The sequence below is a fragment of the Tenrec ecaudatus genome, chromosome 9, assembly GCF_050624435.1.
Source record: "Tenrec ecaudatus isolate mTenEca1 chromosome 9, mTenEca1.hap1, whole genome shotgun sequence".
Lineage (NCBI taxonomy): Eukaryota > Metazoa > Chordata > Mammalia > Afrosoricida > Tenrecidae > Tenrec > Tenrec ecaudatus.
The window spans coordinates 108,504,749-108,532,031 of NC_134538.1; the positions used below are offsets into that span (position 1 = coordinate 108,504,749).

A 27,283-nucleotide genomic window follows, 5' to 3' on the forward strand; every position below is an offset into this window, starting at 1 on the left:
TATATGAATGTTAACTGTGCTTCTGGGGAGGCTTTAAAAGAAAATGATACATGTGGTTGGCACAATGGAGGAAAGGCAATTCTTTTTATGCACTGACGCGAACTTCCCTCAATTATGTACAAGCATTTGGTGGAAGATAGAACTTGTAAGTGGTGAACTTGGATATCTGGCTGAGAAGATTTTAAGCAAGATCTTAAATGAACCACATCAATTCTCCTAGCTGATTATAATACAATATGAGAAGAAAGATAGAAATTTTAAAATGAATTGTTCAAAATGTAAACAAACTTAAATATTTGGAAAATTGTTCAAAATGAAAACAAACTTAAATATTTGGTAACAAACCAAGTATATGCAGCTTAGGATGGCTACACACTCTTCCCTAAAAGACATTAAAATAACCCACTAAAACCAAACTCTGCCATTGGGTCGACGCTGACTCATAATGACTCTAGGACAAGGTAGAGCTGCCCTCATGAGTTTCCAAGGCTTTTAACTGTTTACAAGAGTAGAAAGCCCAGGGTCGCTGGTGATTTCAATCTTCGAACCTTGAGGATCCCAGCCCAACGCATAATCAGCCCACCACCGAGGCTCCTGCAATGAGTGGGGAATCTAAGCCATTACCACAATAGAAAACCTATCTGTCTGTTGAAGGGGAAATACAGAGAGTGAAAGGAAAGAATGCTGTCATCTGCACCTTGGGTTTCTACGGGCAGGAAACAGGCCAAGGAACCACATCGTTTGTCCTTTAAGAAAAGAAAAGCACCGTCCAAGGAACTGCTCCGAGATCTGCAGAAATGCTGGAAGAACACAGGATGCTTCAAAGGAACAATTTCCTGCTCTCAAAGGGTGGAGCCAGTGACCTCCTAGCTTTTAAAGAGTCAGACCTTCACCACCTTGGTGGGGCTGCGCTCCTGGTATGCCCAGAGGACTGTGGTGCCACCTAAAGTTCAAAGAGAGTGGATGCCATGCCAAAGGGCACCTGAACAGGATGCTGGTGCTAACAAGGCAGTGTCACCACTCAGATGAAGACAATGGAGTTGCCTAAAGCCACGGGAACAGAGTTGCCATCCTAGTGGGCCTGGAAGGCAAGGGGCGGAAGCCCAGGGAAATGAGGCTGGAAGTCAAGGCTGAAGAAACTCCATGCAGAACCACAGAGCACAGGGAATACCCAGATCCTGGAGGGTGGAGCCTTCCCCCAAAGGGTCTCAGAGAACAGAAGATTACTTCCAAGCCTTGAGTGCTAGTATAAGTCTGTTCCACTGGGGTTAAGACTTTATTCCTTCCAATTAGCCCTTCTTTTCCTCCAAGTTCTCCCAATGGTAATGGAAATGTCTACCTTGTGTCTTCTCCAACCTATACTTTGGAAGCAGATAACTAGTATTATAAAGTTTACAGGTTCCTGGATGAAGGGGAATTTAGCAACATGACTGAATACACCAGAGTTTCAACCATATTTGATTTAGATAATTCAGAAGCTGAGAGTTTGGAATTTTTTAAAATACTTTTTCACACTTTTATGTAATGGTGTGATTTTTTAAATAGTTTTATGTAATGGTGTGAATGTGCTTTGTGTGTGAGAAGGATATAAATTTTGAGGAAACCAACAGCTGGAATATTATGGGTAGTATTATGGGTTGAATTATGTCTCCTCCAAATACACATTATATGTTGTAAATCTTAATCCCTATACTTAGAGTTACAATCTTATTTGGGATTGTGTTTTATTATGTCAGAGACTATATCAATGTGTACTGATACAATCACCTTTGAAATATAAAGCAAGCATAGTAAGGATAGGGGAAGATAGATGTGATAGGTAGGTTTATTGTGCCAACCTGACCAATAAGAACGTGCAGGATTAATAAGGCCACAGTTTGATTGGAGGGCAAAGAGATAAATGGCTTAGTGAGCCCCACCACTCTCTCTCTTGCTATCTGATGATCGGACCAGTATGGGGCTGCCTTCGCTAGTTCTTTGCCATAACTTATGAGCTACACTACCTGTGGGATACCCAACCTGTGGACCATGTCACTAAAGCTTGAGGTTCACCACGCTGCTGGTTCACCACGCTGCTGGTGTGTACATCACTTGAGCTTGGGACTGTCGGATCGTGTCATATGGCTGACTGTTGGCGACTCACCCTGCTGTTTGCTAGCAGTCTGTGGTCGGAGTGCCTGCATTGCTCTACGGAACACTCAGCTGACTGCTTCCTTGACGTTGGACCCAGCAGCCCTTGTGAGTTGAAGGACTTCCACAGAAGTGAGTTGAACTGTTTCACAGAAGTGAGTTGAACTGAGCACTTGGTACTGTTGTGTGGACTAATTAGCTGTTAGATTCCTTTGTGCTACATATACAGTATCTATGTGTACATATATCTATATATATAATCATAATTGGCCTGGATTTGTTTCTCTAGAGAACTCTGTCTAATACAGTAGATATCATACCAAATGAAGATCACCAAAGAGTCAAGGAATAAGGACCTTGTCACAAAGCCTACAGAGAAAGTTATCCCCAAGAGTTGGTATTCTGAATTCGAACTTCTAGCTTCCTAAACTGTGAGAAAATAAAATTTTGTTTGTTTCAGCCACCCACTTGTGGTATTTTTGCTACAACAGCACTAGATAACTACAACAGGAACTTAGTGTCATGTGAGAGTTAAGTTCATTAATATTTAGAATGCACATAATTAGTTCTTGGTACACCATTCACACTCAATAAAAGAGAAAAAATTCTGTTGTTAAAATGGCTTCAAATCATAAAATATTTGATCAATATTTAAAATAATAAAATTTCTGCAATAGGTGAAGAATCTGGGGCATTGTTTCTTTTATGCTTTCACAAAATTATCATTTTGAATGAATTTTTTCATTTAATCTCTAGGCAAAGATAAGTATGTGAACTTTATCTAAAACAAGCAGTCCTTTATAAACTTTTCTTACCACAAGACCAAGGTACACTTTATCTTTTTATGTCTTGCAGATAAATCGACTCTACTATGCCCAATGATGAGAAAATATTTAAGGTTTTTTGGTCTTTTTTTTAACCTTGACCAATTTATATGCTGATATGTGGTGATTAAATGGAACCCCAGATCTCATTGAGGCAGGGCTTTTCATTAAAATTTGATTAGATTAAACATTTTTAGAAAGTGGTAGACGACATGGTTATAACTCTGGGTGTTTCTCGAGGTGAAATTGGGACAACATAGTAAGAAACTGCCTGGATGCCTGTGCTGCTCTGAAGGACCACAGCACACAGCCTCCTGGACTTCCGGGTCCTCGACCCTGGAAGGATCATGGGGAAAGGGCTGCCAAGACTACCTCCGAGGTTACGGAAAGGATCGACAAAGAAAAAGTGTTATAAACATTAAAAGACTAAAACATTCCACTAATTAAAAAGCAATTACTTAAATAACTTCCTTCTTACCCACTTTTGTGTCTGCTTCTGGATAACATGCTTTTGAGCACCTTTAAGAAAAAACTTATGATTATAAACTGGAGTTCTTTAAAGTTCCCAAACCTACGCGCCTACTACCCTCTCTTCAGAGAAACAAAAATTACTCAGTTAGAAGCCCTAATCCCAGATGAAGTATAGACGTCTGCTTTTGAAGCTTCCCTGGATTGTGACCTCACCCCTGGGGTGGTATCACACACTTGGGAAATGCTGACAATTGAGAATATGTCAAGAAACAATTGCTTCTTCACATTTTGGTATTTTGTATTTAATAAATGTTTCTGTAATTTTGTAGCAATGCACAATTTACATACCACAGACTTCACGTATTTAAAGTGCACATTGCACCTTGTACAAGTTACAAGTTGGTGCCACTGTCACTACCATCCACTTCTAGAGCCTTTTCATCACCCTTACAAAAAACCCTATATCCATTAGCACTCACTTCCCATCCAACTCGTTCTGATCTCTACATACTACCAAGTTACGTCTGATCTCTATAAATGTACCTCTTTGAGATCTCTCTCTCTCTCTCTCTCTCTCTCTCTCTCTCTCTCACACACACACACACACGCACACGCGTGCACACACGCAATGGAATCAGACAATATATGGTCTTTTGTGACTGGCTTCTTTCACTTAACAGAATATTTTCAAGGTTAATCCTTGTAGTATCTATCATCATTTTATTTGTTTCTACTACTGAGTAATAGTTCATTGTATGGTTATATGATCCAGCCTAACAGAGTAAGCTATCATTGTTTTTAAAAATATGTATTTTAAAGATAAAACTAAGCAATGCTATTTTCTTTTTAGCAGAATGCACTCCTCATGAAATAACAAATACCTCAGTGATATTGGATACAGAGCTACAGGATAACAATACGTACTTTGGAAAACCCAGGTACAGTATATTTTTATTGTTAATTTGAAAAGCATGATTGTATTAAAGTATCATTCCAGTTTTTCTTTTTCTTTTTTTTTGTATGCAAGTAAGTTTATAGCCATGATTGCACAGATGTGGTGAGGAAAGCCAACGGCCAATCCATAACAAAATGCAAGACTTTCCATCATGCATAGTTTATAGGTCTCTTTAAAAACTAGGTGTTCACAAAAAGATTCAACAAAGTTGGCAAGTCATTTTCCACAAATGCTGAGTTAGTTTGGTTATTTAGCCACCTTTGTAATACAGGTTTTCTATATTTTCAATAATAACGGAATTTCTTTGAAGTTTGGGCTATCTGAGTACATTTGTATGGTTCCGAGAATTACTTGCATGGCTCTTCGAGTCCTGTTCTGTAATCCCACCAAGCAATTATGGGGCTATGCAAATAAGATGCATCTAATGAGAATTTGCTCTCTCACGGGGTTTGAAATGAGCCACTTCAGAAATGGGAAGAGGCTTTTACTACCATCCAGAAAAAAGAGCCAGCAAGAGAACACACCCTTTGGACCCTAAGAGCCTCAATTGAAGAGACCGAGAAATGTGCTACTACAGAAGCAGCTGAGGGCTAGCAGAGGAGGGACAGCAGAGGACCAAGAGCCCGAGCACAAGCCAGAGCTGCAGGATGAAGGCCCGTGGATCGAGGAAAGATGGGTGTCTTACGTGGGGAGTGAGGTAACTTCCAGCACTCAATCAGGGGAGCTAGACTTGCTAACTCGTGTAGCTCGGGCCAACTACCTTGGAGCTGAGGCTAACGGTGGAATGAAGTGTGCTTTGGACATTTATCAGCAGTGCGAAAGGAGCTTTGGAGCACTTGCTGATGAAGATCAAGGATTTCAGCTTCAGTATGGATCACAACTCAATGTAACGAAGACCAAAATCCTCGCAACCGGGCCAATAGGTAACATCACGATAACGGAGAAAAAGCAGAAGTTGTTCATGATTTTCTCTTGCTTGGATCCACAAACAATGCTCATGGGGAAATCTGCTGCACAAGATCTCTTTAGAGCACTGCTCTAAAGTTTAAAAGCAAGATGTTACTTTGAGGACTAAGGTACACCTGGCCCAAGCCATGGTATTTTCCATTGCCTCATAGGCATGTGGAAGTTGGACATTGAACAAAGAAGACTGAACAAGAATCAATGCCTTTGCATTGTGGTGCTGGAGAAGACCAGGGTAAGTACCATGGACTGCTGGAAAGAAAAACCCATCTGTCTTGGAAGAAGTCCGGCCAGAGTGCTCCTTAGAAGCAAGGATGGTGAGACTCCATCTTACATACTTTGGACATATTATCAGGAGAAGGACAGCGTGCTTAGTAAAGTAGAGGGTGAGTGATAAAGAGGAGGCCCTGAGGAGATGGGTTGACACAGTGGCTGCAACAATGGGCTTCAGCAGATGAACAATTACGAAGATGGCCCAGGACTGTGCAGCGTTTCATTCTGTTGTGCATAAGGTTACCATGGGTCAGAACCGATGGACTGGCACCTAACAATAATAACAATGGAGCTTTGTAATATTGCCTGAGCAGGACAGAGGCCAGGAGGCCATGTTGGTGAAAGGGTGAGTACCCAAGAGAAGTATAGCTTCGGGCCTGACTGAGAATAGGCACTCTTCACTGAAAACCTGTATCCTGAGCACTTTTGATCCTAGTAACTGTTGTAACCTGTTAAATGCACTAATAGATGTCACAATCACGAGTGTGGTCTGAGAGTTCTGTGTGGACATTGCAATAAATAGTCAAACCCGGCAGAGAAGTAGAGCGTGCCGTGGGCAGAGGAATGGCTGGGTGTCAGAATTGGTAAGAAGGTTTGAGAGCAGTCATGCCTGACCTAAGCCTCTTTGGAATTGGCCTTGGGATGGTGTTGAGTTTGATTCTCCTTGTTTCTTGATGTCAGAGGAGATCAGAAATGGCTTCCTATACACTTCTTGCAGTCTGGAAATTTCTCTCTATTATGTTATAGTTCCCCAGTCGCTATCACCTCCGGTCCAAATTCCTCTCTGCTTTTAAATTATTTCATAATCTGTCATAGAGCCATCTAACCAGGGTTTTCTCCCCCTGGCAAACACACGGCCTCTTTTCTATTCAAAGTAGTCTCCTAGTGCTTGAGCTGAGTCCAAAAGAGGGAATAGGGGCTACAGGGAAAACTGACCGTGTGGGGCAAACTGTGGGCAGAAGGAGGATGAATGGAAAGTAGATGAGGCTCGAGAGCTATGCAGCGGGTGGGGTGTGGGGCTATACAAGCAGAGATACGCAGAAAGGATCTTATGTGGAACAGCATATGGGCCCTAGTGACATCGTGGGCTATAGATCAGGCTGTCAACTGCAAGGTCAGCAGTTTGTAACCACCAGCTGCTCCAGAGAAAAAGCATCGGGCTGTCTACTCCCGTTAGGCTTTCTAGTCTCAGAAACCCAAAGGGGAATTCACTTGCTCTGAGTTGGAATTGTCAGTGAGTGAGTTGACTAATGTTGCCATTTACATCTCAGAGTGGGGAAAAAATGAGGCTTTCTATCCCTGAAAAGAATTCTCATCTTGTAAACCCACAGGGGCAGTTCCATTCGGTCCCTTAGAGTCACATGAGTCAAAATTGACTTGGTGGTAGAGAGTTTGGTCTTTGGTACATCTCAGAAGCTTTACTCTGGGGCAGGATGATACAGGGGAAAAGGGTGCAGACGTGTGAAGTCAGGAAGAGGGGGTAGAAGCTGGTTGCAGCTGACACTAAGGCAACAGCATCAAGATGGAGAAGGGAGGCTGGGAGAGAGCTTCTGGGTAATGGGTGGATTATGAGGTGACAGAGGAGGGGCATGGTCTAGAGCATCAACCTTCCTCATGCCGCGATCCTTTAATACAGTTCCTCATGTTGTGGTGACCTCCAACCATAAAATTATTTTTGTTGCTACTTCATAACTGTAATTTTCCTACTGTTATGAATCAGGCAACCCCTGTCAAAGGGTTGTTCAACACCCAAAGGGATCGTGACCTACAGGTTGAGAACCGCTGGTCTAGATAGGCATGCAGGATTTGGCCTGGGAGTGTCGGTCCACAAATGCAGACTATGTCAGGACACGTGGGTGTGAGAAGAAAAGAAGTTCCACTTTGGCCGGGTTGATTTTGTGGTAGCTGTGGATCACCCGATGAAAGCAACTGCCTGAAGTTTGGGGCCGAAGTCAGTGCTCAAGGTACAATGTGGACGAATCAGCATATTGGTGATGGATGAAGCTATGGTGGTCTTAAGTGAGCTCGGATTATGGTCCAGGAAAGAGAGGCCTAGGTGTCATTTGTTATTATTTAGAAGCCACAAGAGTGGCTATAAATTGCCTTTTAAAATTCTGGCAACAAGGCATACATCATAAAGCCTGTGAAAATGGAGAATGACTTCACTTTAAACTACATCCAATAGTTTATGAACAGCACCACAGCTTCTGGGAGGAAAATGGAGCATGATGAAATCTTAGGCACTTCCCATCATCATATTGTTTAAGGACAGAGTTGAGGAAGTCCATAGTTTTTGCCTAATGGAGATGGATGAATGGAAGGGTAGTAACACATCAAAGGCAAGAGGGAATTGCTGCTGAAAACATGAAAGCACGAGTCAGTCTCTGGAGCAGTTACTCTCTTAAAGGCTTATAGGTTATGACTTAAATGATTCACTCATAATTATTGCGCCCTGCTGAGTTTAGCATGGTCCTTGAAGCAAATGCCCTAATGGTGATGGGGTTTTCAAACTAGAGGAAGACACAGATACACATCAATCAATACATGACATTATTTTAAATGTTGATGAGTACTTTAAAAAGCAATTATCATGGTGACAGAATAAGATGACAGTTATTAGTAGCTGTTATAAGACTATTTTTTTTAATTTTGAGAACAATTCCATTAAAATTAAAAGAAACAATCAGTTTCTTCTCATACAAATTCCTTCTTATACAAGGGAACGGACCAGAACTAGGAGGGGAAACAATAATTTCTGGTCACCAACCCAAGGTCCCTTGGCCAATTTTTCTGCCTCTCCTCTCCCCTGAAAAAAAAAAGATGGGTGTAACTTTGATTGAATGACAAACACTGGATACAAAATATAATATTAATATGTCCAATTCAGAAACATTTTTCATTGAAATTTTTTAAGCATTTCATCAAATATGCCTTTTAGTGTATCTATAATAGCTGACCTGCTGGAATTACTTAAAAATATATTAAGAGGGGACTTCAAAAAGCTCATGGAATAATTCCATTATCTTTCCATTGTATTTTCCCACAAACTCTTTGAAGCCCCCTTTTATTCCTGCCATATTGTTTTAAATATTCTACCATGATTGTATTAAACTGCCCTCTGGTGGTTTTCAATTCAGTAAATTCCTTGAACAATCTTGATGTTTGATGTGTAGTATTTGTCAGACCTGTAGTTTGTTTAAACTTACATTAATTTATACTTCCAATATGCACTTATATGACAGGGCCTTTGAGATACGTTGATTTAATAATGGACACTGTATAATATCCAGAGGGGAGAGGGGAATCAGCAAATTCAGTAAGCAGGGATTGTATGTCTACTGTAATGACCATTCCAATTAGCATAGCTTCTTTTATAGTACAGAATTGATTGATAATGGACTTCAGTTATATCAAGCATGATGTCCTTCTCCTGGTCTTTCCTGACAACATATCCAAAGTACGTAAGACGAAGTTTGCCATCCTTTTCTTTAAGGAGTACTCTGACCTTACTTCTCCCAAAACAAAGCAATTTGTCCTTTTAGCAGTGCATGGTACCTACAACATTCTTCTACAGCACCACAATTCAAAAGCATTGATTCTTGTTCAGTCTTCTTTGTTCAATGTCCAACTTTCACATGCAAATGAGGCGAGAAACGCCATGGCTATGATTAAGAGCAAATTTCAGAGACTCTTCAGACACCCACTTTGATCTTTTCTTTGTCTTTAATGACCTTTTGCTTTCTTTATGTAAGATGTTCTTGATGCCATCTCACAGCTCCTTAGGTCTTCTGTTTTTAGTGTTCAATTCAGCACATCTGTTCTTGAGCTGCTCTCTAAATCCAGGTAGGATTGATTCAAGGTCATCCCTCACAGACTTATTTTGGCCCTCATAGACTTATTTTAATTTTCTTCAGCTTCAGCATGAACTTACATATGAACAATTGATGGTTTATTCCACAGTCAGCTCCTGGCCAGGTTTTAGCTCCTGACATTGAGCTTGTTTATCACCTCTTCCCACAGATGCAATCAATTTGCTGTCTGTGCATTCCTACTGGAGAAGTCCGTGTATATAGTCACTCTTTGTGTTGTAACAGAAAGGTATTTGCTATAAACAAGTCATTGATCTTGCAAAATTCTATCATGGGATGCTCTTCAACTGTGTTCCTTTTTAAAAAAATCATTTTATTGGGGCTTATACACTTATCACAATCCATACATATGGCAATTGTGTAAAGCACACTTATTATGTAAAGTCCTACTCATTCTCAAAACACTCGCTTTCCGCTTGGGCTCCTGGAATCAGCTTCTCATTTTTCTTTTTTTTTCTCCCTCCCTCCCCACTCCCCCCTCCTTCATGAGCACTTGATAATTTATAAATTATTATTTTATCATGTCTTACACTGCCCAGTGTCTCCCTTCACCCACTTTTCTGTTGTCCACCCCCCAGGGAGGAGGTTATATGTAGATCCTTGTAATCAGTTCCCCCTTTCTACCCCGCTTTCCTTCTCCCTCCTGGTATCACCACTCTCACCACTGGTCCTGAGGAGTTCATCTGTCCTGAATTCCCTATTTCCAGTTCCTATCTGCACCACTGTACATCCTCTGGTCTAACCAGGTTTGTAAGGTAGAATTGGTATCATGATAGTAGGGGAGAGGGAGGAAGTGTTTAAGAACTAGAGGAAAGTTGTGTGTTTTATCAATGCTACACTGTACCCGGAGTGACTCATCTCCTCCCCACTACCCCTCTGCAAGGGATGTCCAGTTGTCTATAGATGGACATTGGGTCCCCATCCCGCACTCCCCCTCATTCACGATGATATGAATTTTTTGTTCTTCGGTGCTTGATACCTGGTCCCTTCAGCCCCTTGTGATCACACAGGCTGGTGTGTTCTTCCATGTGGGCTTTGTTGCTTCTGGGCTAGATTGTCGCTTGTTTACCTTCAAGCCTTTAAGAGCCCAGATGCTATATCTCTCAATAGCCGGGCACCATCAGCCTTCTTCACCACACTTACTTATGCACACATTTGCTCTTAATTATAGAGTAGCTAAGACAAATGGAAGAAATGATGAAGTCAAAGAGCTAGACAGAATATTTCAAAGGACAACTCAAGAAGACAAAGTAAAGTATTATAATGAAAGAGAAAATAAAATTGTAAAATATAGAAAACCAAAAAGGAAGAACACTCTGAAACTGGAAGAACTCAAGAAAAAGTTCAAACCTCAAGTTACGATATTGAAAAATTCTATGACCAAAATATTGAATGATGCAGGAGATGGAAAGAAAACATAGTGCCTGTATCAAAAAGAACTAGTTAGCTGACAGCCCATCATTTCAGGAGGTAGCGTATGAGCAAGAATCAATGGTACTGAAGGAAAAAGTTCAAGCTGTGCTGAAAGCATTAGCCAAAAATAAGGCTCCAGAAATTGATGGACTACCCACTTAAGTCTTTCCACAAGCCGATGGTGCACCGGAAGCACTCACTCATTTATGCCAGCAAATTTGGAAGACAGGTACGTGGCCAACTGACAGAAAGAGACCTATATTTGTACTCATTCCAAAGAAAGGTGACCCAAAAGAATGGTTAAATGATAGAACAATATCATTAACATCATATGCAAGTAAAATTTTGCAGACGATAGTTCAACAAGGGGATCAGAGGTTCAGTCCAGATTCGGAAGAGGACGTGGAACATGAGGTCTCATGAGTGAGGTCAGACGGAGCTTTGCTGAAAGCAGAGAATACCAGAAAACTATTTACTTGTGTTTTATTGACTATATCAAGGTACTGACTGTGTAGATCACAACAAACTATGGATTGCCTCGAGAAGAATAGAAATTAGAAAACACCTCATTGTGCTCCTGTGTAACTTATCCATGGATCAAGAGGCAATTGGTAATGGAGAAACACACATGGTTTTGTAAGGGCTCTGGGGGAGGGGGCAGCAGGCGTTGATCAACTTCCTGGAGCCTGCTGGTATTCTCAATTGTCAACAGGACAGAATTTTGACTGCACGGCACTATTATTTGTAAAAAATGAACACTTTCTCCATTGCATATATTTTACTTTTTAAAAATGCCATGGCTTGGGTCAGGCACATCTAACTTCTTTAAAGTAGCATCGTGCTTTTTAGTACTCTAAAGCACTCTTGTGCTGCAGATTTACCTAACTCAGTAAGAGTTAACTCACTGCCATTGAGTCAGTGCTGACTCCTAGTGGCCCCCAGGGGGGTTCCCAGACTGCAACTGGTTCAGGGAGGAGAAGGTCCCGTCTTTGTCCCACAGACCTGCTGATGGTTTCAAACTGCCGACCATGTGGATCGCAGCCCAACTTGTAAATGCTGCACCACCCCAATAAGAGTTAGTGTACATGAAGTAACAACAATAGGATTCATGAGGGCAGGAGGGTGGGGGAAGGAGGGAGAAAAAAGGAGCCGATAGCAAGGGCTCAAGTAGAAAGAAAATGTTTGGGAATGTTGATGGCAATATATGTACAAATGTGCTCAGTACAATTGAATGATGGATCCTCATAAGATTTGTAAGAGCCCCCCGATAAAATGCTTTTTTTAAAAGAGTGAGTGTACATTAAATAAGGAGCCCTGATGGTGTAGCAAGTTAGGTTTTTGACTGCTAACCACAGGGTCAGCTATTCCAGTCCACCAGCTGCTTTGCAAGAGAAAGATGAGACATTCTGCTGTCAGTCATAAGTCCTTACAGTCTCACAAACCCACAGAACAAGTTCCAATCTGTCCTCCAGGATCTCTATTAGTTGCAACCAACTGACGGGTAGTGAGTTTAGTACAATAAATAGAGATTCAAATGTTCTGAAACTCAATCTGGGTCTATCAGACTTCAAACTCCTTTATTAAAATTACACACCCCAGTCTTGTTATAAGGTGACAGAACGTCTCCACTTGTGCACAAAACTCTTTTATTTTAAAAAATAATTTTAATGGGGACTCATACAACTCTTTCTTTCAAAACTCATTTTATTGGGGCTCATACAACTCTTGTCACAATCCATAGATTCATCCATTGTGTTAGGCAAGTACTTTTGTTACCATCATCATTCTCAAAACATTTTCTTTCTACTTGAGCCCTCATTTTGCCCTTCCCTCCCCAACCCTCCCTTATGAATCCTTGATAATTTATAAATTATTATTATTTTTTCATGTCTTACACTGTATGATGTCTCCCTTCACCCATTTTTCTGTTGTCCATCCCCCAGGGAGGTGGTTATATATAGATGATTGTGATTGGTTCCCCCTTTCTACCCCACTTTCCCCCTACCCTCCTGGTATCTCTACTTTCATTATTGGTCCTGAGGGGTTTATCTTTCCTGGAATCCCTGTGTTTCCAGCTCTGATCTGTACCAGTGTACATCCTCTGGTCTAGCTGGATTTTTAAGGTGGAATTGGGATCATGATAGTGGGGGAAGGAAACATTAAAGAACTAGAGAAAAGTTGTATGTTTCATCGTTGTTATTCTGCATCCTGACTGACTCATCTCCTCCCCACAACCCTTCTGTAAGAGGATGTCCAGTTGCCTACAGATGGTCTCCACTCTGCACTCCCCTTCATTCACAGTGATTTTTTGTTCTTTGATGCCCGGTAACTGATCTTATCAACACCTCATGATCACACAGGCTGGTGTGCTTCTTCCATGTGGGCTTTGTTGCTTCTCAACTAGGTAGCCACTTGTTTACCTTCAAGCCTTTAAGACCCCAGATGCTATATCTTTTGATAGTTGGGTACCATCAGCTTTCTTCACATTTGCTTCTGCGCCCACTTTTTCTTCAGGATTCCTGTCAGGAAGGTGAGCATCATGGAATGCCAGTTTAATAGAACAAAGTGTTCTTGCATTGAGGGAGTACTTGAGTAGAGGTCCATTGTCCCTCTGCTACCTTAATACTAAACCTATAAGTATATGCATATAGATCTATTTACCCATCATCGTATATAAATATATGTACATGTGTACATGCATGTATTTAGACCTCTATAAATGCCCTTTGCCTCCTAGTTCCTTCCTCTATTCCTTTTACTTTCTCTTGTCCCACTATCATGCTCAGCCTTCATTTGGGTTTCAGTAATTCTTCTCAGTTACATTGCCCTTGATCAAGCCCTATCAGGCCTCCTACACCTTCCTCCCCATCAATTTTGGATCATTTGCTGTTCCCTTGTCCCTGGAGTTGTTACCACCCACTTCCTTTCCCCCTCTTCTATGTCCCCCTGGAACCATCAGTCCCATTGTTTTCTCCTCCAGATTGTTTATCCCACCCATCTTATCTAGATAGATCTGCAGAGAATATGCATAAAAAACAAGACAAAGCAAAATAAAGCAACATAAGAAAATGAAACAACAACAAAAACAGTAACACACAAAAGAAAAGCCTGTAAATAGTTGAAGGTCTGTTTGTTGACTTTTCGGAGTGTTTTCTGGTTGAGTCTGATGGGGTGCCATACCCTGGTCCCAAAGTCTATTTTTGGTATTCCCTGGGGACTTCGTTGCTTGCACAGAACTCTTATAAGTAAGATTTTTTCTTATAAAAAAGTTGAAGTCAACCTCAACTCTAAAGTATTTAAATGAATCATCCCTTGACTTTTATATATTAAACGTGTTCTGAAATGTTTACTGATAATTTGAAGAAAAAATTATATCTTCAAAATATTTATGAAAATTCCTATGAAATTTATATTTTCAACATTCTAGATTGCTCTCACCCTTCCATATATATGCCTTTTCAATCCCCCCCCCACCCACTATTCTGCTGTGTACTGGCTTTTTAGGTTCCAACATGTTGTCTCTGTATATATTACAAAGCCTCCCACACCAAAAATAAACAAAAAAACTTGCTACCATCTACTTAATTCTAACTCACAGTGACTCTCTAGGGTAGAGAAGAGCTGCCCCATTGGGATTCCACATCTTTAAATCTTTGAAAGGCTGCAGAATGCCTAGTGGGTTCAAACCACTGACTTTATGACTGGCAGCTCAATGGGTAACCAATTAGCATGGGTCCATATACAGCTTCCCTGGGAAGTCCTTTATATATAAATATATTTACATTTGTACATGTATTTTTCAAACATACCCTCCCTTTGTTTGTCTTAACCTATAACTTGTGGGTCTGAATTACTCTCATATTTAAAACTAGAAATGATAACAAATTAGTATAACTTAATCGTTGAAGAAACTAGAGCTAAAGCTATGTATCCAATACCATTTTCTGCATCAGTGTCCCTATACAACCCCAGGAGCAGGTCTGATGACCAAGACATCAAGAAACAAAATATTGTTGCTAGACTGTGTATTATAATGGAAATTGTTAATCACTATTATTTTATTTCTAATATGATGGTGAGCTCAGGGAAAGGAATTCCATATTATTTGAGACTGAACGTTTTGAGATTGAAATGCTTTAGGTATCTGGGTAGAGTCTGTGTGTCCACCTATGTATGGCTTGCATTCTGGAAATTAATCCCATTCCAGGAAACTCACTAAACCAAACTCACTGCCATTGAGTCGATTCTGACTCAGAGCAACCCGGTAGAAACCCTTGTAGGTTGCGGGAAAGAAGTTCCGCATATGCTGTGAGCTATTACATCACCACAGGAGTTAGTGTTTGAGAGAGTAAAAGTGCTTCGATAATCCGGGAAGGTATTGAGAGCTGTGTTCACTGCAGGGCAGGCTGACAGCATCGTGGAGGAGATGGCACGTGAGGGAACTGTAGTGGATGGACAGGGTTGGGGTGACCAGGAGTGACCTGCGGCACACATCTATTTCTAAGGGAAAAGTGAAGATGGACAAAGGGAGTATGCACTGGGAAAGCTCCTTGAGAATTTGGTTAGAAAGTCAATCTTTTCCTAACATAAGTCTAGTGTGTTAAAATTAAATATACCAAAAACAAACTCTCTGCTATGGAGTTGATGCTGACTCATAGCGTAGGACAGCGTAGCACCGGTGGGTTTCAGAGACTGGAACTGTTTATGGGGGTAGAAAGCCCTGTCTTTCTCCCAATCCTCATAATTAGAGGGACTTAGTATGAACCTGCTTCTGGGACTCAGAAGTGCCCCTTATTGGGATCCTTCTCATGTCTACACCTAAGTGTCAATCTCCCTGCTTGCACCTGAAGGTGAAAAAACAAAACAAACAACAACACAAAAAAACCCTCACGGCCAGTGAATCAATGCCAAGTCACAGCAAGCAACCCTAGAGGGCAGGATAGACCTGCCTCTGTGAATTTCCAAGACGTAACGCTTTACCAGAGTAGAAAGTCTTGTTTTTCTCTCATAGAAATCCTGGAGGTTGTGAACTGCTGATGCTGCAGTTAGTGGTCCAACGCATAACCACTATGCTACCAGGCCTCTTCAAAAAAGTCCACATAGATATGCAGCTATATTACTTCAGCAGAGCAGGTCTGTGTAATTTCACATCCTATATTAACCAGCTCCTCTCCACCACCAATAAGCATGCCAAGCTATGTATATTACTTAACACCTGCTACATGTTCTGTTCTCCTTACATACATTGGACACGTGTCAGAGAGACCAGTCCCTGCAGAAAGACATCATAAGTGGTGGAGTGGAGAAGTAGCAAAAAAAGAACATAAAAAAAGAACATATAAGAAAAAAGAAAATGGTCATTAAAAAGACAGGAAAGAGAAAAGATTAAAGTAAATATCAGGAGAGACTCTGAAACTTACTCTTAAAAGACAGAAGGAATATAGAAAGTCACTGTACCAAAAATAATTGCTTAATGTTCAATAATTTTCTGAGAGAGTACTACAGTATTAACTGACAAGGATCGTGTCTGGGAATTCTCGTGGGCTTCAGTAATATGTATGCAATTGAAGACATCAGTGAGACATGTTTCCATGGAATTGGTAGGACTCAAGGCTGCATTATAGTGAAGTTAGAAAGTGGATGAAAATGAACAGAAATGGAGACAGTAATGGCGGATAAGGTAAAAAATTTTATTCTAACACTTTCTGAACTAAAACGTTTTCTAAGAAATTGTGTTTGAGTTGATTCTGACTCTTGGTAACCTTGTACGTGTCAAAGTAGAATTATGCTCCATTGGTTTGAAGTGGTAGGTTTCTTGGAGGGGAGAAATGTGGTGTAGCTGAAGGAGGGCTTGGAACTAAGGGGGTTATGTTCCCATTAAATAGTGCACTCCTCTTGCTTAGAAGACTAGATAGGATTTGAAGACGTGGGGAGAGCGAGAGAGGCGAGAAGAATCTTGAGCAGTAGTAAAGTTCATATTAGTCATTGAGTCCTACATAGCAAATTCTGACAGTCATACTGTGGTGGCTTATGTATTGCTATTATGCTGGAAGCTACCACTGGTATTTCACCAGCAGGGTCACCCAAAGTGAACAGGTTTCAGCAGGGCTTCCAGAATAAGAACAGATTATGAAAAAAGAATAGGCTATACATTTCCAAGGAATTAAACTCACTGCCATTGAGTCAATGCTGACTCATTGTGACCATACAGGACAGGGTAGAACTGTCCATGTGGTTTTCTGAGATGGTAACTATTTATAAGACTAGAAAGCACCATCTTTCTCCTGAAGAGCAGCTGGTGGTTTTGAACTATGGACCTTGCAGATTGCAACCTTTTGTGTAACCACTATACCACCAGGAATTAGCTGTTAAAAACTTAGTGGACAGTATTGAAACACTGTCACATATTGAAAGTCTCATGAACGATAAAAGAACATTATCAGAGATAGTGTCAGTAGATCGGATGGCACTCAAAATATAATTTAGGAAGAGCTGCCTTCTCAAAATAGAGTTGCTCATCACATGGATGGAGCAAAGCCTGCAGGAGTAGAGCCCTCAGGATCTTCAGTGATTGATGGGGCGCAATGCAAAAAGAGAAGAAATAGCTGAAAACACCTATGACTACTTGCACCTTGGAGTGTTCTAAGTATGAATCTAGAGAAGAGTGGAAGCCATTAAAATTAAATGGAACACATAAAGATGGGCATTAATAATCTGAAATAGGCTGCCACTAGCCATCCTGAATCAGATAAGCATATGGTTTCCTATGCCAGGACGGACAGACTCGAGAGGAATGGCATTGCACCCATTGTCAAAAAGGATGTTTCAAGATTTATCCTGAAGTGTAATGCTAAGGGTGATAGCGTAATGTCTATCCAAAACCAAGTCACTGCTGTCAATAAAACGGTTACTCGAATGTTTACACCAAGCATTAATGTTAGTGAGGCGCCATTGATAAACTTTACTGGTTTTCGGTGTGAAATTTATGAAACATGCAATCAAGTTGCATTTAAAATGGAAGAGTTAGAAACAAAGAGAATGGGACAGTAATTGGGAAATAAGGCCTTGGTGGTAGAAACAAAACTGGAGATCCAATGATAGAATGTGGCAAGGCCAACAGCTTCATCACAGATAGTCTTTGCCAGCATCAGCAGCATGTGAATTTCTCCGGACGGCAGGCACAGAAACCAGCTCTGTGGGAGAGTCTTGGTGTTGGTAAGTGCCGTGGCGTCGGCCCGATGAATGGCGACCCGATCTAGCAGAGAAGGGACCGCTGGCTGGTCTTGCATCAGCCTCACAATTGCGTGTATGTTCGAGCACATCAGTGTAGCCACTGGGTCACTCCATCTGCTCAAAGATCTTCCTGCTTTTTGTCGCCGGCTACTTTACCAAGCAGGATGTCTTTCTCCATAGTTTGGTCTCTCCTGACAACATACCCAAAGAATGCCAGATGACGTCTTGCCCTCCTGGCTTCTAATCTAAGGAGCATTGTGGCTGCCTTTCTTCCAAGAAGCAATAGAGAAGCTCGCTGTCAACAGCTAAAATGATGCCAGGGACTGGCTGTGAACCGTGCGCGTCTGCTTTGTCTCACATCTGTTTGATGGGTTATCCCTGGAGAAGGGAACCATGCTCGCAAGGAGAGGGCAGTGAGAGGAAGACCCTCGTGAGATGCGCGGAAACAGTGGCTGCAACCATGGTTTTAAACAATTTATATTTGCAATGAGAATGAAATACAAGAGAATACCTTTCAAATAACTTGTTTTCTATGAATAGTAAGATTCACAGTCTTTTTCTGAAAATGAGGAGAGACTTGGGGTGATCGGAGTTTGGGTAGTGGAAAAATGGATAGTACAGGGAAAGTAGTGGAGAAGATTTGAAATAAGCATTATTAACAGAGAGATGGGTAAATCAGGAGACAGAATATTGAAGGAAAATACTGCGGGTCCAGATGAAGTGGCTATCCATGAGTTTATATTGAATCTGCCCAATTGACAGGTTTTCTTCAACAGCACTTAGTGCAAAGCAAGAAGTTCTTCAGGGGGCTCTTTCTGACGATTACCTACGGCCCTTTTGGAAAATTGCTGAGGTGGGCATAAGATTCATATCACTATGTAATTTTAAAAAATAGCTGCCTGCGTCAATGTCTAAAAACAGAAGTAGGAATATAGAGCATTTAATTAGCTAAAGAATTCAGAGTGTCAGGTTAGCACAACATTGGGTGAGTTGCTAAACTCCCTACCATAAAGTTTTCTACATAGTTGCCTTCACTGAACTCACGCTTGAATGAAACCTACATAGCCTTTTCATACTTGCAGTTCCGATGCCAAACCCAAACTCCCCGCCATCAAATCGACGTCACCTCATGGTGATCGCCCATAGGCTTCTGAGACTCTCTCTACAGGAGTAGAAAGCCCACTCTTTCTCCTGCAGAGTTGCTGGTGGTTTTGAACTCCCGACCATGCGGATCACAGCCCAACTTGTAACCACTACACCACTAGGGCTCCTATTTCCTATACAGTGTTTAAATTGTCGCCCTACTCCAAGAAGAGATAACTACCCTAGATTTGGAGGTCTGTACAACTATGATGGAAGGATGTTGCCTTTCTTAGGTTGGCTGTCTGCCAGGTGAGCTAATCACGGCCCGGATGATACATTTGCCCAGCTGTGGAGGGAAGGGCCTGACCAAAACATAAACAAACAAAACTGAGCTAACATAAATTCTAACATATCCGGTGCTATCAACCACCCAGGAGTATAGTTAGATTGGGAAGATGCACTGTAGCCTGATTTCAGGTAGTCCAACCCAATTGATTTTTAAATAATTATCCTAGCGAGCAGGGGAAGGAGCCTGTTGGTGCAATGTTTAGCTGCTAACCACAAGGTCAGTAGTTCAAACCTACCAGTTGCTCTGCAGGAGAAATATATTTTCTGTTCTTATAAATTTTTACAGCCAGAGGACCTGATGCAAAGGGCTTAAGTGGAGAGCAAATGCTTTGAGAATGATTGGGGCAGGGAATGTATGGATGTGCTTTATACAATTGATGTATGTATATGTATGGATTGTGATAAGAGTTGTATGAGCCCCTAATAAAATGTAAAAAAAAAAATTTACAGCCTCTGAACCCTACAGGGGTAAGTTCTACTTGGACCAAGCTCTACTTGGTTGCTATGAGTAGATGACAGTGAATTTGGTTTGAACAAGCAAGGAAATCCAAACTGGAACATAAAAAGGGAATGGAAGGAAAGCAGTGGTTTCAAGCTCCTCAGGAGAAAGACAAGGCTTTCTACTCCCGTAGAGCTACAGCCTTGGAACCCCACCAGGGGAAGTGCTACTCTGAGTCACTATGAGGCAGTATTGACACAATGGCAGTGTTTGAGGACAACTCTCAAGACAGCTTAAAGTCAAGGTGAAGAAGATACCGTGGAGCTCTCTTCTGTTAATATTTTCCAGACAGGAATATCTGAAGGGCAGAGAAACAATGAAATACTGGATTGAAAAATAAGACTGGTCCTCATAGGGCAGAACATGAGGCCGTGGGCAATGAAAGATGTGAGAAGAATAGAATTGTGGCTGGTGGAGCTGAGAAAGGCAGATGATAAATAAAGGTAGATGGTGCTGAGAACGGCAGACCAGACATACCGAGAACGGCTGAATCACATTAGCGAATCTATTCCCAGTCCTCCTTTTGGGTTAGTCTTGTCACCTGTTGGAAGTGTCCACCTTAAGTACTTTGGCTGCAAGACTCTTGTTACATTCTTTGTGTGTGTGTGTGTGTGTGTGTGTGTGTGTGTGTATACTTTGAGTTGTGATATCAGTTAGTTCAATAAGATCTATGAACTAGTAGGGTAGAAGGTAGATCAATTAGAGCTTTGGGCTTTGAAACCAACTCTGGTGCATTTGAGGAAAATATACTATTATCAGAATTTATAGAATCTAGAAGGATCCCTGGTGGCATAGTGTATTGTGTGTTGGGCTATTAACTACAAGGTCAGAGGTTGGAACCTACAAGCTTCTCTGTGGTAAGAAGAGGAGGATTTCTTCTCTAGTAAAGATTTACCACCTCAAAAACCTTAGAGTTTCTACACTGTCCTATAGGGTCTCTAGGAATCAGAATAGATTTGATGGCAGTGAGCTGAGTTTTCCAGTATGTCAATCTGTGGAGGATTAGGTTTAGCTCAATGGTCATAGCTCCATAGCAGGAATGAGTAAAGAGTAATGGTGTTTTTTATATTCTGGTTGACATTCAAATTCTCAGAAGTGAGCTTTTAATTACCCAAATGCTACCTTCTAGTTCAGGAGCCCTGATGGTGTAGTGATTACATGTTGGGCTGCTAACCACAAGATCAGCAGTTCAAAGCCATCAGCCTCTCTATGGGAAAAAGATGAAACTTTCTACTCTGCTCTATAAGGGCACTGTGATATAGATATGATCTATATAGACTATATAGTCCTTTAGATTAGCTTTTCTTTGAGTCTTTTAATCTTTTGCTGTAGATGAGTAGAAGCCAGTAGTTATATTTTAGATGGTTGCTTCCAACTATTTAAGACTCCAGGCACTACTTGCCAAACTACCATATATATTCAAGTATAAGCCGACCCGAATATAAGGTGAGGCACCTAATTTTACCACAAAACTGCATTAAAAATGTGCTGAGCTGATATCAAGGGCTCAAGTAGAAAGCAAATGTTTTGAAAATGATGCACAAATGTGTTTGACACAATGGATGGATGGATGGATGGATTGTTATAAGAATTGTAGGAGCCCCCAATAAAATGATTTTTTAATGTGCTGAAAAGCTTGGTTTATACATGAGTGGTAGGTTATAGAATATAAACTCTGTGGGCTAACCTGTAACAATTAACTGAGTTATAGTCCTCTGGTGCAATTTCTGTGGGCTTTCAGGGGGATTAATTAGAGCTACTTGCTTCCTGATTGTTTGCACAGGTCTACTTGCCCACTTTTATACACAGCTACTTTTTAAGTACTTTCTGTGATCTTCAGCTGGCAAGCAGCATGGAGAACAGGCCAAATACAGCCACTCCGTTGTCACTGTGCATGTGCCCCTGATGTTCTATGCTCCTAGAAGAATGCTTTGCTTCCAGAGTGAAGGGGACACCGTTTTCCTTACATAATACCCTTTGATTCCATTTCAGAGTTAATGGGTATAAAACTGCTGAAGTGAATTACATTGCTTCAGTGCTTGGCTACTAATTGAAAGGTTGGAGGTTTGAACCCACCACCTACTCTGCAGAGAAAGAAGTGGTCGTCAACTTCTATAAAGATGTATAGCCTTGGAAGTTCTATGGGGCACTTCTACTCTGTCCTCGAGGGTTGCTATTGGCTAAAAGGGATGCAACACCAGCAACACGATGCTAAGCCGTTTAGCCCCATAGATGAATTCTGTGAAATATTTGGCTACGACTAGGATGATTCCAAGACATATGGTGTTCCATATGTACTTTATTATATATGTGAATATATGTGCAGCATATAAAATCATATATATACGTGTGCCTATAGATATGCCCACCGTGCCCATGCACAAGGTGCTCACATGTACCTTCCTCTACACATATATACATACATGTCACCTATGTAAACATTCACATTTTTTTGGTTGTTATTGCTTGTTATAAATTTGTATATGTTACAGCATTTACTAACAACATCTCTAATTCTTGGGTGCTTTTCATCATGAACCTGAGTCATGTTGTGCACATTTCACCAACATTCCTTCTTGTCTGCCCCATCACCAAAAATAACACCTGTCTCCTAGCAGGATGGTGATTCCTTCTCCCTTTCCCTCCCACCTTTGGTAACTGTCAAAGCAAGAATGCTGATTTCTGTATGTACTACTACTTTTGTTTTATTGTAAAAGTGGGACTGTGCAATATTTGTCCTTCGTTAATTGCTTTATTCCAATCAGGATAATGCCTCTAGATTATCCATATTATGTTTTGAGAACTCCTCCTCATATAGATGCGGAGCATTCCATTCCATGTATAGATTACATAGAATGTTTATCCTGCCATCTATTGATGGGCACTTGGGTCTTTCCATCTTTTTTACAATTGTAACATTTATTTTCTGGAGCAGATCTCCAGCATTTTTCCCGCAGACCAACTGGGTTGGTTCAAACCTCCTACCTTTCAGTTAGAACGTGAGGACCAGGCGTCCTTTTGGTGTCAGGAAATGCACCTGTATTTATCATTTAGCCAAGAAATAATTCCCCTGGGAATTGAGTGCTGTTAAGGAGGAGGCATTTTGTGGGGTGGCTAAAGACCAAGCATTTCTAGTCAAAATCTAGCAATCTTAAACTAACTTTGACTAACACTGGTAACAAAGAAAACAAACTCTGGGAATCCCAATTTGGCTATGTTATGCCAAATGACTGAGTTGTCCCACAACAACTATATAGTCCTATAACCTAATTCTTGTGGATTATTGGTTTTGTGTTTTATTTTTTATGAGCCATTATTTAGGACCCTATCTAGGAAAAATCTAAAATAAATAAATTTCCCATTTAAACTTTTATGAGGTCATCTAGGTTTTATGACTTTCAGAACCACCCGTAGATGACTACTATTGATTTGGGATAGTGTGCACACGTTTATAACACTACAGAGGAAAGCCTAATTGCCAGAAACCTTTACAATTCTTTTGGTAGCAACCCCTATGTGTGAAGCCTTTTCAGTACTATGTGTGAAGCCTTTTCAGTGAGGATGATTACTCCAAAAGACAGTTTTACTAGAAAATAGAAAGATTTACCTGGCCTGGGGAACCCACCTGTAACTTCCAGTGGTGTTTACACACACACCTTCATTTGTGTCTACACAGTTAAAATATCAGTGTACCATATATACCTGTGTATAAGCCGTTTTTCAGCACATTTTAATGCAGTTTTTCTGGTAAAATTAGGTGCCTCCGCTGATATTCGGGTCGGCTTATACTCAAGTATATACAGTATATTAACAAGCATCTGTGGCACTGACTCTTCCCCCACCCCCCAAGTTATTATGGCAATTGCTTTCCAGTGAGAAAAGGCAGCAGACTTGGTTTCCTGAATTGCTGGTTAAAAGCAAGTGCTTCCTTGGCAGGTAAGTGGGCATTCTAAATAGAAAACTCAGAAAAGAAACTAAAACCTGATTTTATAAGCAATTTAAGAGAAAAAGAAAAGGCATAGGAAAGTGATTCATGAGTGGCCCTAACAAGGGATTAGAATCAAGATCCAAAAACCTAAGGGGAATACAGGCAGCATCCTTTTATTTTCCCTCATTCTAGCCTTTTGGTCTCTGGTTTCCACACTGCATCCCCACCTTTTCTCCTTATTTTGATTTCAGCCTTTGCAGTTTCTGCACGGTGTTCGTCTCAGTTTCCTAGTGCCATCATAACAAATTGTCACAAAGTGGGTGCTGTAAAGAACAGAAACATGTCTTGCAGTTCTGAACATACACTTCTGGATTTGGGACATTGGCAGGGCAGTATTCTTTCTTCTTTGTCACTTCCAGCTCCTGTTAATCTGGGGTGTTTCTCGGCTTGCAGCTGTATCTTCAAATGGTGTCTTCTATTGTCTTCCTTGTGTGTAGCTGTTACTGTCTCTGTTTAACTTCCTTAACAAGACACCATCAGAAGACATTAGAACCCACCCACTCCTGTATGACATCACTGACTGATAGCAACTTCAGAGACAAGTTTTGTTTCCAACCAAAGTCACATTCACAGGGACAGGTGTTAAGGGGACACAGTTCTATCCCTAACAGTGCACCTTTCTCCGTTATCACACACAGAGAGCAGGGCCTGCTCGTGTTCTTTCTCATCCTAGCAGTGCAGTGAGTTACGGGGCGGGCTGACAAGCACAAGGGTGGTGTCTTAAATCCACCAGCCACTCATGGGAAAAAGATGAAGACCGTGTGTGCCTATAAAGATTGACAGGATCAGAAAACCCTGTGGAGGCCCACTAGGAGTTGAAATGGACTTGATGGCCGTGGGTTTGGTTTGGATTTAATATCTATCGGGGGTGGGGGTGGGGGGCATAGTAAATCATAACAAGGCTTGTGACTACTTTGAAAGGGATTATACTTTTCAGGCTTCCTTCCAGCCAGTTGTGTATTTATAACTCTTTTGACCAAATAAATGCAACCGGAAGTGAGAAGTGAAACTTCTCGGTCATACCCTTAAAACGAGCATGCACTTCCCTTTCCTCCTTTATGCCCCGCTATGATGTCAAGGAGATAGTAACCTTTGAATAACTACCCAGAACACAGAAAGGAAGGCAGTGCTAAACAGGCACGCAGTTTAGAAAGCCTGGGCTGTCCACCTCAAGATTCTCATGTGGCAGAAAAACACACTTCCTTCTCAACTACTCAGAGTTTGTGCAAGTTAAAAATAACAAGAACTCTCTAAGGAAAGAAAAGATTGAGTTTTACGGAGGATTTGTTGCAACCGAAACTGCGGTAACACTTGTTACAATACAAAGTGCTCTGATCTCCAAAAGGGGAAATGCACAAAGCTTTTACTTCGCTGCCTGCACGCATGCTGTTTTACTGCTGTTGAGTCGTCGGTTCCACTTAGAGCAACGCGATCAACGCGATGTACAGTAGCTGTTCTGTGTAAACCTATAGTGGCAGGCATTGTGTCAACGCGTCTCATCAAGGGCCGTCTTCTCTTTTTGAGCTCGCCTTCTGCGTTCCCATGCATGATCGTCCTTTTCAAGGAACTGGTCTCTCCTGATAGCATGTTCGAAGTATGTGGAATGAAGTCTCTCCGTTCTCGCTTCTAAGGAGCCTTCTGGCTGTACTTCCGAGACAGAGTTGTTGCTTCTGGCAGCGCTTGAGCCTTGCGGTATCCTCCACCAGCACCATAATTCAAATGCCTCCATTCTCCTGCCTTCCTTAGTCACTGTCTAGCTTTCACATGCATATGAGGTGGCTGGAAATACTCTGGCTTGGGTCTAGTGCACCTTAATCCTTGCTCTTCAGCACTTTACAGAGGTCTGTGCAGCAGATTTGTCCAGTGCAATATATCATTTGATCTCTTGATGGCTGCTTCCATGAGCATTGATTGTGAATCCAAGAAATTAGAAGTTGTAGGCAATGTCAATCTTTTCTCCATTTATCCTGATGTTATCCATCCAATTGTGAGGATTTTTGTTTTCTTTACTTTAAGGTGCAATCTATACCGAAGGCTGTAGTGCTTGATCTTCACCATCAAGTGCTTCAAGTCCTCACTTTAAGGAAGCAAGATCTTGTCATTTGCATACCACAGTTATTAGTCAGCCTTCCTCCGATGTTGATACCATGTTCATTGTTTTTCATATAGCCCAGCTTCTTGAATTATTTGCTCAGCATACAGATTGAATAAGTATGGTGAATTTATAAATGTTGTTAGAAAGAAAAGTACCCATTATCTTATTTTAGATCCTTGAAAAATCAATGAAATCAATCCACATTTAGTGTGCACCCCAAAACAGAAAGAAGACAAGCATTAAGAAAGAAGTGCTGCTTTGGGTTTCCCAAGCAAACAGAGATCCGCAAGGGACTGAGGTAGTTTGGCAGGGCGTGCCTCGCAGCACAAGCAGCTTTGCAGAGAAAGGAAGACGAAAGCTTAGGGGAAACAAATGCACCGATAAAGCTCAAAACCATTTCACGTAAGAAAACAAAGCCTAGATTTCACGAAGCTATTAACTTACGAGGATTCTAGGAAATTGTGGTGTCAGAGACTAAGGCCTCGGCCCTCAATGTTCCTGGGTTGTAAAGACAATGCACCTTTGAAAATCCACAATTATGACACTACCTATGTCAAAGGAAAACATCCCACTATGACATCGTGTGTGCTAAACAGTAAAAGCAGGAACTCTGTAAGGAAATGACAGTTTCACTGAGGATTTATTACCGCTAATACTGTTATAAATACGGAGTATTCTTAAGCCTGAAAGGGGAGTTGTCTTTATGTTGAAGGGCTGGGATTGATTACACACGAGTCAAAAATGCCTTCTGGGAATAAGCTATGTAAGCAATTTTTCAGAGTCACAGTCCTATCAGATATTTTTTTGGAAGGAACTGTCTTGTCATTTACTTCTGGGACATCCTTACCATTAATTTAACCCCAAACCATAATTTTGTCTACAGGAAATTGTTCATAATTTTAAGTAAGCATAATTCACCCTACAAGTGTGAGAATGCACATATTCTGAAAATAGCAACAGGGATTTGGGGCAAACGGAAGTGTTACTTAGATGTGTGCTAGAACTTAGTCACGCCAGCTGCCTCCAGTTTAGCGTGCTCTCTCACAGGTCTCAATGCTGCGGAAGTCTCTGCAGGACTCTGAATAAAATGCCTCTTCAAGATTTGAACTTTTATGAAGGTGCACAGAGATCATTTTACT

The 27,283-nt window shown here is 41.2% G+C and overlaps 1 long non-coding RNA gene across 2 annotated transcripts in view; it reads left to right on the forward strand.

The window, feature by feature from the left end:
• Positions 1 to 27,283, forward strand: part of LOC142457086 (uncharacterized) — a 69,001-nt gene that overhangs the window by 35,177 nt on the left and 6,541 nt on the right. The window contains exon 3 of one of the 2 annotated variants that reach the window (XR_012786121.1): positions 4,276 to 4,363. This is a non-coding gene — a long non-coding RNA (uncharacterized LOC142457086). The remainder of the gene's footprint in view (positions 1 to 4,275; positions 4,364 to 27,283) is intronic. The other variant, XR_012786122.1, reaches the window with a different exon arrangement.